Raw genomic sequence first — 13,500 nt, forward strand, 5'->3', positions numbered from 1 at the left:
TTGTCCCCTCTGTTGGAGTAATGATCCCACTGAATGGCCGGAGGTGACGTACATCGATATTTACAGCGACCCGATGGAATCCCCCAGTAAGATCACCAATTAACCTGATTGAGATAAAAAGTTAGGCTACATCCAAACCACTATATCATCATTTTAAAATAGCTTTTTATAAACTAAAAGTTTAAAATCTGCCCCACTTTATGGGGTAAAAACTTAATTCATAACAAAAGCAGTGCTACGTGCAGTTTGCATAGCGTTTCTTTCGCACTTTCTTCACCGGGTCAGGTTTTTTTTCTGGTCAGCTCACCCTTCTTAACTTGGTCTAATACAAATTAAGCTGTAAATAAAAATATCTCGAGGCTTACAATAAATATAGCACCTTCTGACCAACCCACATCAATTTCAACCTTAAAAATACAACTTTCATATAAACCACGCCACCTCCAGGTTTAGGTCCCGTTCCTTATGAGTGCGAATACAGATACAGATAATGTAGATGATTGTAAAGAGTGGTGCACTCGCTTATCCCTAATATTTAGAATTTTAACTTGCTTTAACAAAGAGTTTTTACAGCTTTTTACAGGAGGGAAATTTTGGTAAGAGTCATGATGGTCAACCACTTACACTTAATCACAGGATACGTCTGAAATGTGTGTTTCTCCTCTATAATCCACTCACACTACCACACTCTCATATTCTCCATCTCAAAGGCGATGTCTTTCCACCAACAGGTTTCCTTCAACTGACACAACACTGGCGGGAAAAGCAGGCACACCCCTCCCCCCATGCGAAATGAAAACCCTGACTAACTTACAACAGCCACAATATGCTGTCCCCAAATGTCACGATTTAATGTCCGCTTTAACATGTGCTCACATATCGTTAGCTAGCTGCTAACGCCACCCACAATACATCCAAGATGTCACCTTGTTAGAAGTTCAGTGTAGTGATTGTTCCATCAATCTGGCTAATGTGCAACGTGTCAAGTGATATGTATAACTCAACTTTACGGACGCAAAGAACATATAAACAGACTCAGCGAAGCGCCATCACTGGCGTTGGTCGACGTGTCCAAGTCCACCTGTGTCAGGTTCATATGACCAGTGAAGCGTAATGTGATTGGCTGAACGTTGGATGAACTGAGAAGCAGAGAGGGAAATGACCTGCAGCGTCTGTACTTGGCTGAAACCAAACGTTGGAAGTCATCACAACATGTTATGTCCCTCAGTCGGAGCTCAAAGTGATGAGGGACGGTAAACTGAGAAGAACAACAGCAGAAGTTCAAAGGAGAGCATTTCTTTTTTTTTATATATATATATATATATATTTTATCAGTCATCAATAAATGAATTATTCCTCATCAGTCCAGCTGAGGAGAGAAGACAGGAAGTTGTTTGTGCTCTTAAATAAAGCTGTTCCCTCCCAGGGACTTTTCCTGTGGTAGGGAAACAGATGAGCACAACACTATGGGAACCAGCAGAGCTCTGACTCCGCCCCTTCTGGTCAAATTATAGGTTTTTTTGTTACTGTTTTTTTGTCTGCATTTTTCCTTTAGCTTTGTGTTACAGGGTGTCAACATTATATGGGATTGATGCAGTTATAGTCTTGAAGCTTAATTATTAGTTTACTGCGTGTATGTGACCATCACCAGCCCTCCATGGAAACTAGTTTAGTTTTACTATTGGCTGCTTTCAGAAAAGTAAAAGTAACACTAATAGTTTCTTCTGGAGTTGAAGGACAGTGATTTAAGGATCAGTTTTATTAATGGCCATTAATAGAATCAACAGCACTGATCTTCAGTGTGAGTTGAGAGTTTAATGACAAAGCTGGTCTGACAGCTCAGATAATGAATGAGGCGTTGTCTTTGTCTTTGTCCTCCAAGATCAACATCAATAATTATCACTGACAATAACACAGACTTCCCTGGAACTGTTTGGGCCTGGCAGAAGAAAAGTTTCTGAGAGAAGGAAGATTTTTTTTTTTTTCATTATGCATCATGCATAATGTCAAGATTAATTTACAATTACAATTTCAAGAATAAAGTTAAAATTTCAAGTATCAAGTCAAAATACAATTTGGTAAATAAAGTCAAACTGTCTGCTCTGGTCCATCACATTCAGTTAGGAGAGTGATTGACAGCTATGCATCCAGCAGCCATAAGTACATCCTTGGAGTGTGACATCAAGGGTACGTTTCTGAAGTTATGCTACTGCATAATTCATGTGTTTCAAATCAAGATCCACATTTGAATTTTTTTCTTAAAATTATATTTCAACGTTAAGCTCAACATTTCGACTTTTTTTTTCAATATACTTGATGAAAAAAAATTATTCTTCCTCTCAAATATTTTACTACTGCTTAGCCCTAATGTTCTTCTGCATTAACACCACAGGGTGTGCCAACATTTTACAATTTAGTGACAAAAGTAGTCCGACAGCTCAGATAATGACTGAGGTGTTGTCTTTGTCTGTAAAATATCAACATGAATAATTATCGCTGACAATAACACCGACTTGTCTTCCATGGAACTGTGCATGATTTCTCAGAAACACAGTATCAGATAAAACAGATGTATTTTATTTATTTCCAATTTATTTCACCAAGATAATTCACCTTCTATCCTCCTATCAATGCAGTTGTGCTGGATTTGAAAAGTGTATCACACAAAAGAAAATTTGTGTGAAATTTCCCAACATTACATTTAATTTCAGTATTAAAACAATGTTAAACAGTGCTAGTCTGCTGGCTGCACTCAAGTTTTTTTCTGCCTTTTTCCTCTTAGTTTAACACCACAGGGTGTGCCAGCTTTTGACAGAGTTTAGTGACAGAACTGGTCTGACAACTCAGATAATGACTGAGGCGTTGTCTTTGTCTTCCATGGAACTGTGTCTGAGTTCTCAGAAACACAGTAACAGGGTTTGTATAAAAAAACAGTTGTTCCAGTTTATTTCACCAAGAGAATCCACTTTTTATCAACACAGTTGTGTTAGATTTGAAAACAAATCCAACTTTTATGTGATTTCACACATTTGGGATTACAAATGAATAAATACCAAATGGTAGAGCTGCTGTCACAGATAAAGATGGTTTGCTTTGGTAATTGTTTCTTCCATGTTGATGCTTAGATGCACGAGTGACTGGGCCCCACACATACGCATAACTGAAATTACCTCACACCACCTTTAGTTTCAAAAGTATTAAACAGTACTAGTCTTCTGGTTGCATTATGAAGGAGGAATACGAAGGAGTACTTGGGCCAGGCAGTAGAAATATATTTGAAAGAAGGAAGATTTTTTTTTTTTTTTTTCGTTATGCATTCACACTTGCCTTTTTTTTTTTTTTTTTTGGCCCCTATGATGGTGGGGAAGGTGGATGGAGAGAGAATGAGAGCAAGAGGAGAGATTATGCAACAAAAATGCAAGCAAAACATACACATACAGCCTTTGTCTCAGGCTGTGTCTGAGAGTCCTCTACTTTATTCTGAAACCTGTCTGAACAACAAGTAACCCTTTGCATTATTTTAACTTGTGAGTCTCATATATCAATAGCCCAGTTTAAATCTCCTACAAAACTGGAATTCAGCACTTTAGATGATTTGTTGTATGATCTGGGGGACGAATAGTAGAACTATATCATATGATCTTAGGTTCCTCTGGCTCTGACTAACTTTCCTCTACAGGTTAGGCTGTTTTCTTTTTTTTTTGAGCATTCTTTTTATTTAAAATATTCAAAACATAACAGTTGAGTACAGTGCATATACAGATTATTAAAGATATGTAGCAAATCAAAAATACATCCATAGCAATGATCTGAAAAGTCCTTATTAGCTCTGAAATTTCAGGCATTTGTGTTCCGAGCTCCCAGGTATTCCAACATTTTGCCAAACTTTGTTGTAAAAAGATCCTTCTGGTCATTAAAAACACATCTTAGTCTTTCCAAAGAAATATAGTCCATTATCAGAGATTTCCACAGAAGTATTGAGGGAGGTTCCTCTCCTACCCACTCGGTCATAACAGCCTTTCGGCCCAACATCAGCAAAAGGTGTACATTGTTCTTATACGATCTTAATGATTCAGGGATACACCCCACTAAACATAATATTGGATTAGGCTGTAATTGCTGCTTGGTTATCACACTAACCTCAGCATACAGTTTGCCAAATTTGTTGAAATTTTTCACAGTCCCAAAGGCAGTGGAAGCTTGTCCCGAAAGCAGTCTTATGTTTTGGGCAGTTGTGAGAGGCCCCTACTGTATATTTGCTATACATGTATGGAGATAGATAAACATTTTGCAAGATATTATATTGAATTTCTCTGAATCTATTGCAAATTGATATTTTTGAAGGTAGAAGTAAAATTTCCTCCCATGTCTCTGGGTTAGCTGGCAATTCGTTAGCCGTCGACTTGTTGTTCCTTTCCCAATTTTCTCTCTTCTTTGGCATGGTGAAGACGTCTTCCAGCGACATGTACAACATAGATTAGCGTTAGTTTAACCACGATTTTAGCAGTGGGTAAGCCGAGAAATATTGTTTTCGTCAAATCCAGGGAGGAGACCAACAGCGGTGCGTCTATCCACCTCAGTGCATCACGAAACCCCCCCATACTGTTTTCTTTTTAATGGCACCCTAATGTTTTGGTTTACATTTTCACTCTAAATTTCCGAGAATCTAACTAGCATTTTTTTCATTTCGTGGCTGATCAAGTTGACTGTTCAAAAGTGCAAAAAAAGCTAGCCAGGTTCCAGATTGTCCTGAATGAGGACATTAGACGTGTTGTTGTACCGAGCTGACTAACAGCAGTACAACAAACCAGGGCGTGCTCTGGCACAGACTCAGTTTCTAAAACATGTTTGAGCAGTTTTAACGTCACTCTGATGTTGTTTCATACTTTGGACTATGAATTAATGAGGGTGTAACTTTTCCTCAGCTCAAACAGACACCAGGACTGACGAGGGAGAACAAGCAGCTTCTTCTCTTCACATGAAGCTGGAAAGTGTCAGAAAGTCTCCCTGAAGTGAGTTCAGCAGGTGAGAATCTGTAAATGTGTGAACAGGATCACTGTGATCACATTGTGTTGTTTCACTGTTTGACTGGACAGGAGAACTTTTCTGGATGCTGATTGGCTGCTTTCAGATGTGTAAAAATAATATTCATAGTTTCTCTGGGGGGGCAGTGCAGCAGTGTAGTGGTTCGCGCTGTCACCCCACAATAAGAAGGTTGTTCACGGCCTGGGTGCTTTCTGTGTGGAGTTTGCATGTTCTCCCCCGTCTGCGTGGGGTTTCTCAGAGTACTCTGGTTTCCTCCCACCATCCAAAGACATGCATGTCTAGGTTAACCGGTGATTCTAAATTGACTGTAGGTGTGAGTGGTTGTTCGATGAAGGTGAGTGACTGAGTTTCTGTTGGAGTTAAAGGACAATGATCAGTTGTATTAATGGCCATTAATAGAATCACCAGAGCACTGATCTCCAGTATGAGTTGACAAGTTTTTTTCTTTTTTCCTGTCTGCAGGATAGTCCTCATAGTTTACCACCACAGGGTGTGCCAACCTTTGACAGATTAATGTCATAACTGGTCTGACAGCTCAGATAATTACTGAGGTGTTGTCTTTGTCCTTTAAAAAATTAACATCATTAATTATCACTGACAATAACAAAGACTTGTCTTCATTGAAACTATGTATGATTTCTCAGTATCAGGGTTTGGATGCTAAAATATATGTATTTTAATTTATTTTACCAAGATAATAATTTTTTCTATCAATACAGTTGTGCTGAATTTGAAAACAAATCCAACTTTTATGTGATAAAAGTAACACATGTGGGATTACAGATCAATAAATACCAAATGTAGAGCTGCTGTCAGAGATAAAGATGGTTTGCTTTGCTTTGTTAATGAAACAGATAGAGAACTAATGTGTCGATTGTGATGATGACTAATGTGATGATGGAGAGAATCAGAGCAGACAGATCTGAAAATATCTAATGATCATCATCACTGATCATACTGTACTAAGTCTAAAAAGTTCAACCAATGTCAAACTGACTGCATTGGTTTTAAAATAAGTGTAATTGTATTGAAGAAATGCAATTAGCAACAGCTGGTATTATTTCATATCCTACATTCAGACCTTATGGTTCTGACAGGTGTCAACAATAGTGAACAATAGTGAACATGGATAATTTACACTGAAGCTAAATACACTCCAGCTAACTAATGTTAGCTAGCTCATAGTGCTCCTTTTATGTTCAGAGTTGGCTTGATATTTCATCACCTGTATAAAATATCATACTGAGCAAACACTGGTGCTCAGTTTGGGTTTGAAAAGGGTGCGTTTGGTTATCGGCTATAATTTGTAATTATCAGAGATAATTATAATTTAATAAATCAGAAATTATTAAATTAAGTTAATAATGTGGGGCACCACCTGGAAACCGGGACCAATAACCAACCTGTAAACGTTTCCTCTAAACATTTGTTCATTTAGAGGACCCATCTCTAAAATATCAGTGCCACTAGGTGAACAGTGAAGGTGTGAAATCCGAGCTCTGACTCTCTGTCAGCCACCTATCACAATAAATTATGCACAATGATGACAAGAAGACTTCTCTTTAAAGCTAAAAATAGCATTTATGAACTTCCACAATAATTAACAAAGCCAGCAATTGTTTCAATCAATAAATACTATACTACCAATTAATGCGAAGAAAACACATAAAGACAGCAGCAGCGTAAAAGCAAACAGGTAAACCACAGTGTGTGTGTGTGTCAAGATGGCGCAGCCAGAGGAAGTCACGTCACGTGATGACAATCGGCAGAAGTTGCCACAAGGTTCCAGTTAACAAAAGCAGACAGCACTAACTGGTGGTCAGAGGCGTTTCTGCACACGTACAAATCTGATGGATGATGGACGGATAAGGCGGCTATATCTGTGTTATCTGATGAACGTATGGAGCAAACCGTGCACGACTTAATGGATGTGTTAGTGTGTGTGTGCGTGTTTAGGTGTGGTAGTTAGGGAGACAGAGGAAATGGACAAAGAGGGAGACCGCGATCGTGAGAGGAGAGCAGCGGTTGCCTTGACGACAGAGAGCGAGCATATGGATGGTATTTTGTAGCCCTGTCTGGTTGTAGAATCACAAAGCAACGTACTTTTCACTCACAGTGGCACGAACACACACACACACACACAATCCTGAATGGGATAACCTACACAGTTTAGCATGGTGAACACAAACTAAACAGGCAGCATCCTAAAATTACTCATCAGAGTACAGCAGAGGGTGAACTGGCTGTCCGTTAAAACACACAACAATAATGAGCACTAAGCTCATATAACACACAATTCTAACATCTCTGCCCAGACAACCTCTTACTCGCTCTTTGTGTGTGTATAAGTCGATCAGTTTGATCCAGCATCGTGTCCTCCGGTGCGTCGTACTGGTGCTACAGGGCCCTGGTTTCTCGGGGGGGACAGCAATGGAACACAGGATGGTTGACTTAACCTTCCTCTTGTGTTCACTTTCTGTTACCATCTCTTATGTTAACGGGTCGGTTTTGACCCGTGTCTTAAATCAGCTGTAAAATACCGACCCGAACAACACAAAGGTCATAATTTCAACCAGAGCATTTTATAATTTAGTGAAAAAAAATTTTTTAGTTTTATTTTGTTGAAATAGAAGTTCTTGACAAAGTCAAAAAGCCTTGACGCAATAAACTAATTTACGTGTTTTTTAATGCATTTTAAAACTTGAAAACGGGTCGGTGCCGACCCGAACACCACAGGAAGGTTAACTGGTAAACAACGGGTCATTGAAGTTATCCGTCTCTGTGAAGAAACAACTTCTTCTGTACTGAGAGGTCAGTGGGTTGCAAGCAGCTGACTCTCACAGATCCAGAAAAAACGTTCAGGCTAACATGGGTCGGGGCTCGTCTCGTCCAGTGAGGGTGAAACTCCAAAGGGGGAATAAGCACACATGTACAGGTCACTTTCGTCGGTGATGTAATTGATCGAAAAGGCAAACCTCCTCCTGAGCATGAATACCAGAAAGAGTTCCCGGTCCGCATTTAAAGGTGGAGTGAAGTCATGGTCCCGTTGCCACGACTCCCTGTGTTGTAGACTGTGTTATTAGACATCTCTGCCAATCAGAGACGAGAGCCTGCAGCCTCCTGCAAGGGATGAAGGAAAATGGAGTCCATGGATGGATCCTTTTGTCTCCAGAGAACAAAGGGACGGAAGTGACCTCGTGGTCAGGCCTCAGGGTTTACATGTAGGCCTTTCTTTGTTGTGATGGAGGTCCAACACCTTTCATTAGACAATGGAGGGTTAGTTTATTTAGAGATATCTTATTCAGGGGCGATTCTAGGATCTGACCTTTGGTGGGGTTCAGTCCCCAGGAAACTGAGGCTACTGAATTTAATCCAGTTTTTACATTTCTTGGAAAAGGCTAAACTCATATGACTCATAAAGTCATACATAGTGTTTAAGATTGTAATGTAAATGTAAATGAAACTTTTTACTAAACTGTTGTCAATCTCTTTATGTGACTGTTCAATGTGCCGTGGGAGGATTCAGTTGAAGAAGCATATGAAAGGAAAAAGCTCAGGTATGCAGATTTAGGTAAGGATGCTGAGCAGCGAGGGTGGAAGGTTAGGAATTGTCCAGTGGACGTAGGATGTAGAGGGTTTGTAGCAAGATCTGTTGTTGCTTTGTTGAAGGAGTCAGGAGGAAGTGGACAGAGGGTGAGGAAAATAGTGAAGGTGGGATGAGGCAGGAAGAGCCAGTCAGTGGATTTGGGTTAGAAGAGGTAATAGTAGCTGGGGGCCCAGCAGGGGGAGCTCTGAAGACAGACAGACTCTAAGGAGAAGCAGAGGAAGAAATCCAGGAAGAGGAAGTGTATTTAAGTGGAGGGTGTGGCCTGTTTGAGCCTCTTTGCCACCATGCAGTTATTCCAGGTGAGTTGGCCTGTGTTGGTGTGTATCTGTAGGGAACATAGAGCAGGGTGAAAGTTTGTTGCTAGGAAGGTAATCACTGAGTCTGGTCCTTTTTTTTTTTTTTTTTTTTTTGTCGCACAAGTTTCTTGTTTTCTCTAAATTCTGGTTAGACCATATAGCGTCAGGTTTGATATGTTCATAATGTCTGCTCTCCCGTTGCCATGGAGATTGCCGCTGGGCAACAATTTAACCCTTTGCAACTGAATAGCGAGCACTAGCTCCTTGTGCCCTAATTTATCATGATACGCTGTTATGGAAATACTCTGCTGCTGGTGAAGAATGAAATAAAGACTTCTGCGGCTGACAAGTTTTATTGTCTTTGCAAAGAAAAGGTCAATCCACTCACAAGCAGTAAAAATGAAGAAAGACTCCAAGCTAAACATCTATATTACAGGAACACTCCCTGCCCAAAAGGATCTGACATCCTGGTGAGGAAAAGAGAAGTGACTGCAGCAGGGAGAGAGCAGGGAAGAGGATGGAGAGAAGGAGTGGTGGTTAATTAGAAAAGTTGATTTTGCTGTCTAAACCATAATTTACCTGGTCAGGGACTGACGGGGATTGTGTGAAAATTAATCCACACTGGTTTTGGTGAGTTTCATGTTAATTTTTATGCACTTCTACCATGATGTACTTTTTTTTTTTTTTGTAGTATTTTGCCTGGGAGACAGAGTTATTTGTAAATTGAGATGAAAAAGCATTGAAGCAGTAACGTTACAACTCAGAGACTGAGACATTTGTGTATTTTGCAGATTTAAAAGAGATTTACTTTGTTTATGACCTGTATTACAAGTCAGGTTCTCTTGTTTGAGTGGAAGCTAGGTCAGAGGGGAGATCGGTCTATAGTGTGCAGGCCTGCACATTTACGGACCAGATCCAAGATGGCGAGCCAGACTCATCCTCTCCATTGCATCAGTAGGGGAATCTTCTGTGTATGGTGACTCACTGCCAGAGTAGCAGGAGTGTCAGGATTGACTTCAACCGAACTGAAAGCTGATAGATTTGGTATTCTTACAGAATGAAATTTTTCTTTGAGCTGGGTGATTGAACTCACATTTGGCCTCAAACAAACTTTAAGGTGTCATACTTTTATTTGTTATTTGGGGTCATGATTTCGAATGTGTTTTTTGATTGTGGTCCACGTAAATTTAATTCCAAAACTGAGGGTATTGTTTTGCCTGTAAGAAAAGGAATGAGAACTCAGGAAATAAAATAGGAATTCTAAAATTAGAAAAGTCTAATTAAACTTAAATTTAGTCTTACTAAAATAATCTAGATAGCTAAAGAACAAAAAGAAAAAGAGTGAAATACTGTTTTGCGTACTGTTTAATATGCTTATCTTATGTTCATTAAAACAGCAGTCTCTGGGTCTTTTATTTTGCTCCCCACTCCTTAGAGCCTAGAACTGGACCAGTAGCGCAGTAAGTAGTGTGATACCAATGCTATATTTCCCATCGACATTAAACACACCGTCGGGAAACGCCTTTAGCGGTGAATCTAAGACAATTTAAAGCCTCAATTACCCGGATTTTGATTTAAGACCTTTTAAGGACCTGTGGGTACCCTGTAAATTTTCAGTGATTATCTTGGTCGGACAATGCAGAAATAATGCCAACAACTTCAGTAAATTCCTCTGCTTTACATGCTACATGCTCTGGGTCAGCAGGTCTCACTTCCAAATACTCTGCAAGGTGTAATATGTCTTTCACCAACTCCAGAAAAAGAAAAATTAATTATATAGTGAAATAATTACATTTTTACATTAAATAAGTATTTCTTTCCCATTTTAATTGAAAAATTTAAGTAATTATTTAAAATGCATTCATATATTTCATTGTGTACCCTTTGATCCATCAGTTTATACTGAGAGTGAACTTTACACAGGATGTTATTGTGTTCCAGCTGCTGGAGGAGAACATCGTCTGTTATGTGAAGAACGAGCTGAAGAAAATCAAAGTCCAGATTACCCACAATTCATCAAGAATGAGGATGAGGTGGATGAAGAGCAGAGGAGGAGCAGAGAGGCATTTCTGAAGATCAGTGAACTTCCTGAGGAAGATGGACCAGGAGGAGCTGGCTGACTGTCTGCAGAGCAGTAAGAGGATTTAACACGATGGATCAAAATTATTGATTTGATTAAAATCAAAAATTATTGGAACAAAATAAAATTACCATGAAAAGTGTTTGGAATGTACTGAATGGCATTGTGAGAAACAGATCCAAAACTGAAAATTACCAGGAGTACTACATTGAAAACGGTGAGACCATAAATAATATGGTGGATGCAGTGAATGATTTTTAACCAGTTCTTTGTAAATATAGGACCACAGTTGGCAGCAAAAATAAAGAAACCAGAATTAACAGAATGTGGCAATAATTAACACATTGGGTACAAAAATCTAAATAGAATTTTTGCTAGAGCTGATGAAAAAGAAATTGAGATTGTTAGAAAATGTAAACACAAAACCTCTACAAACTGGAATGATATTGACATGACAACAGTGAAATTAGTGATTGAAGGAATTGCAAAACTCACCTACATCTGCAAGGTACATTTCTTAACAAAATGAAAATAGCCAAAGTGATACCACTGTTCAAAACTGGAGATGGACACAATTTCACAAACTGTTCCATTACTTCAAAATACTTGAAAAACTTTTTACAAACAGCCTTGACAAATTTGTAGAAAAACGATCTACTTCGGGACAATCAATATGGATTCAGAACAGATAGAACAACATATCTGGCACTCATGGAGTTAGTAGAAGAAATCATAAACTGTATAGACAATAAAAAATAGAAATTGGAGTGTTTGTGGACTTGAAAAAAAGCCTTTGATACCATTGATCATATTAAATAAATTGGAAAACTATGGTATTAGGGTGGTTGGGTTGAGCTGGCTGTCGTTCATCGTTGTCGTTCAAGATCATGCTGTTTGGGATCCCCAAAAAGGATTTTAATTTAGAACTGATAATACCAAAATAGAAAGAGTACAACACATTTTATTTCTTGGTGTGATATTGGATCACAAAATCTGATGGAAATTCCATGTAAAATATCTACAAGCAAAACTGGCAAAATGCACAGAAACAAAACGTATTCAGGACGATAAATCATTGCATACTTTATACTGTTCACTGATAATAACATATATCTTACTTGTTAAATTCAAATCAGTGCAAATAATGTACAAAGCAGGGAATAATCTGTTACCAAATAATATACAGGCAATGTTGACAGAGAGGGAGGGAGACTAAAGGGAGACTTAAATTTTAAAAAACACAAGGTTTGAACAAACAACTGAAAAACTTGCTGTGGGGTGACCATGCGGAACATACATATATTTAAAAAGAGGTGCAAAAACATATTTGTAAACAAATATATGCAAGAGGAAAAGTGTAAACTGTGAGGGATGTGGGATATGAATAATGTTGTGTTCAATTTACTGCAAATGGTATATTTATTTAGGTATATTTGAAAAGGAGGCAAAATTTTGTGTAATGGGATTTAGCTGAACAGAGTGGCAAGGTAGGGCGGTGTTATAGATGTCCAGTTCATGTTTGGTTTAATTTGCTGTGGTCTGGAAGAGCAATACAAGTAACCATCAGTATAGCAAACATCACACATGAACCAAACACAACCAACAGAAACATAAACATTACACAGCCACAGAACATAACATAATAGCTTAACATGAACATGAAAACTAAATATGGGAAAAAAAAAAAAAACTAAAACACGTTTTTGTTTATGTTTAGGCTGTTTGTCCTTTACAGAAAAAAACAAATGTCATGTCATTATGATATGGTTCTGCCCAAGGTTTCTGCCTCTTAAGGGAAGTTTGTTGTTGCCACTGTTGCCAAGTGCATGCTCATCAGGGGATCTGTTGGGTCTCTTTAGTTTTATAAAGAGTTTGGTCTAGACCTGTTCTATATGAAAAGTGCCTTTTTTGCCTTTGTTATGATTTGGCGCGATGCAAATAAATCTGATTTGATCTAGTTTAGTATTATTATTTATTATTAGTTAACAGGCTGTTTTGTTTTTGTTAGTTTTTTTGCTTTTTCACCTCTTTTTTTTTTTGGCAGCCTGATGATGCTCCACTTTAATTTTATTAGTTTTATATATTCATTTATTTATGTAAGGCCGCTTGCCAGGGCTTGCAAATGACGCTGTCATTGTGTGCCTGTTCCCCTTTACGCTGATTTTCTGCTGAGCAGTATGTAGTTTCCATGTTACCGTACGTACTTAAGGCACAAACTTTATTGACTTTGCACCCTTGGGAAACTGGATTGGGAATTAGATTAGACTAGTTAAGTTCCAAGTAGGTGCATGATTTATATGAAAATCAGTGATTCATTCACTGAACACTAATTTTTCCTGAAAGCCTACCCATTATCTGTTGCACGACATGCCCATAAAATATTGTGTTGATCAACAAGTTAACCTGTTGCATAGACACAATAACAATTGAACAACAAAGCATGGTATTTATTTTTTCATTAAAAGTTATAA

Source organism: Echeneis naucrates, chromosome 2 (assembly GCF_900963305.1).
Source record: "Echeneis naucrates chromosome 2, fEcheNa1.1, whole genome shotgun sequence".
NCBI lineage: Eukaryota > Metazoa > Chordata > Actinopteri > Carangiformes > Echeneidae > Echeneis > Echeneis naucrates.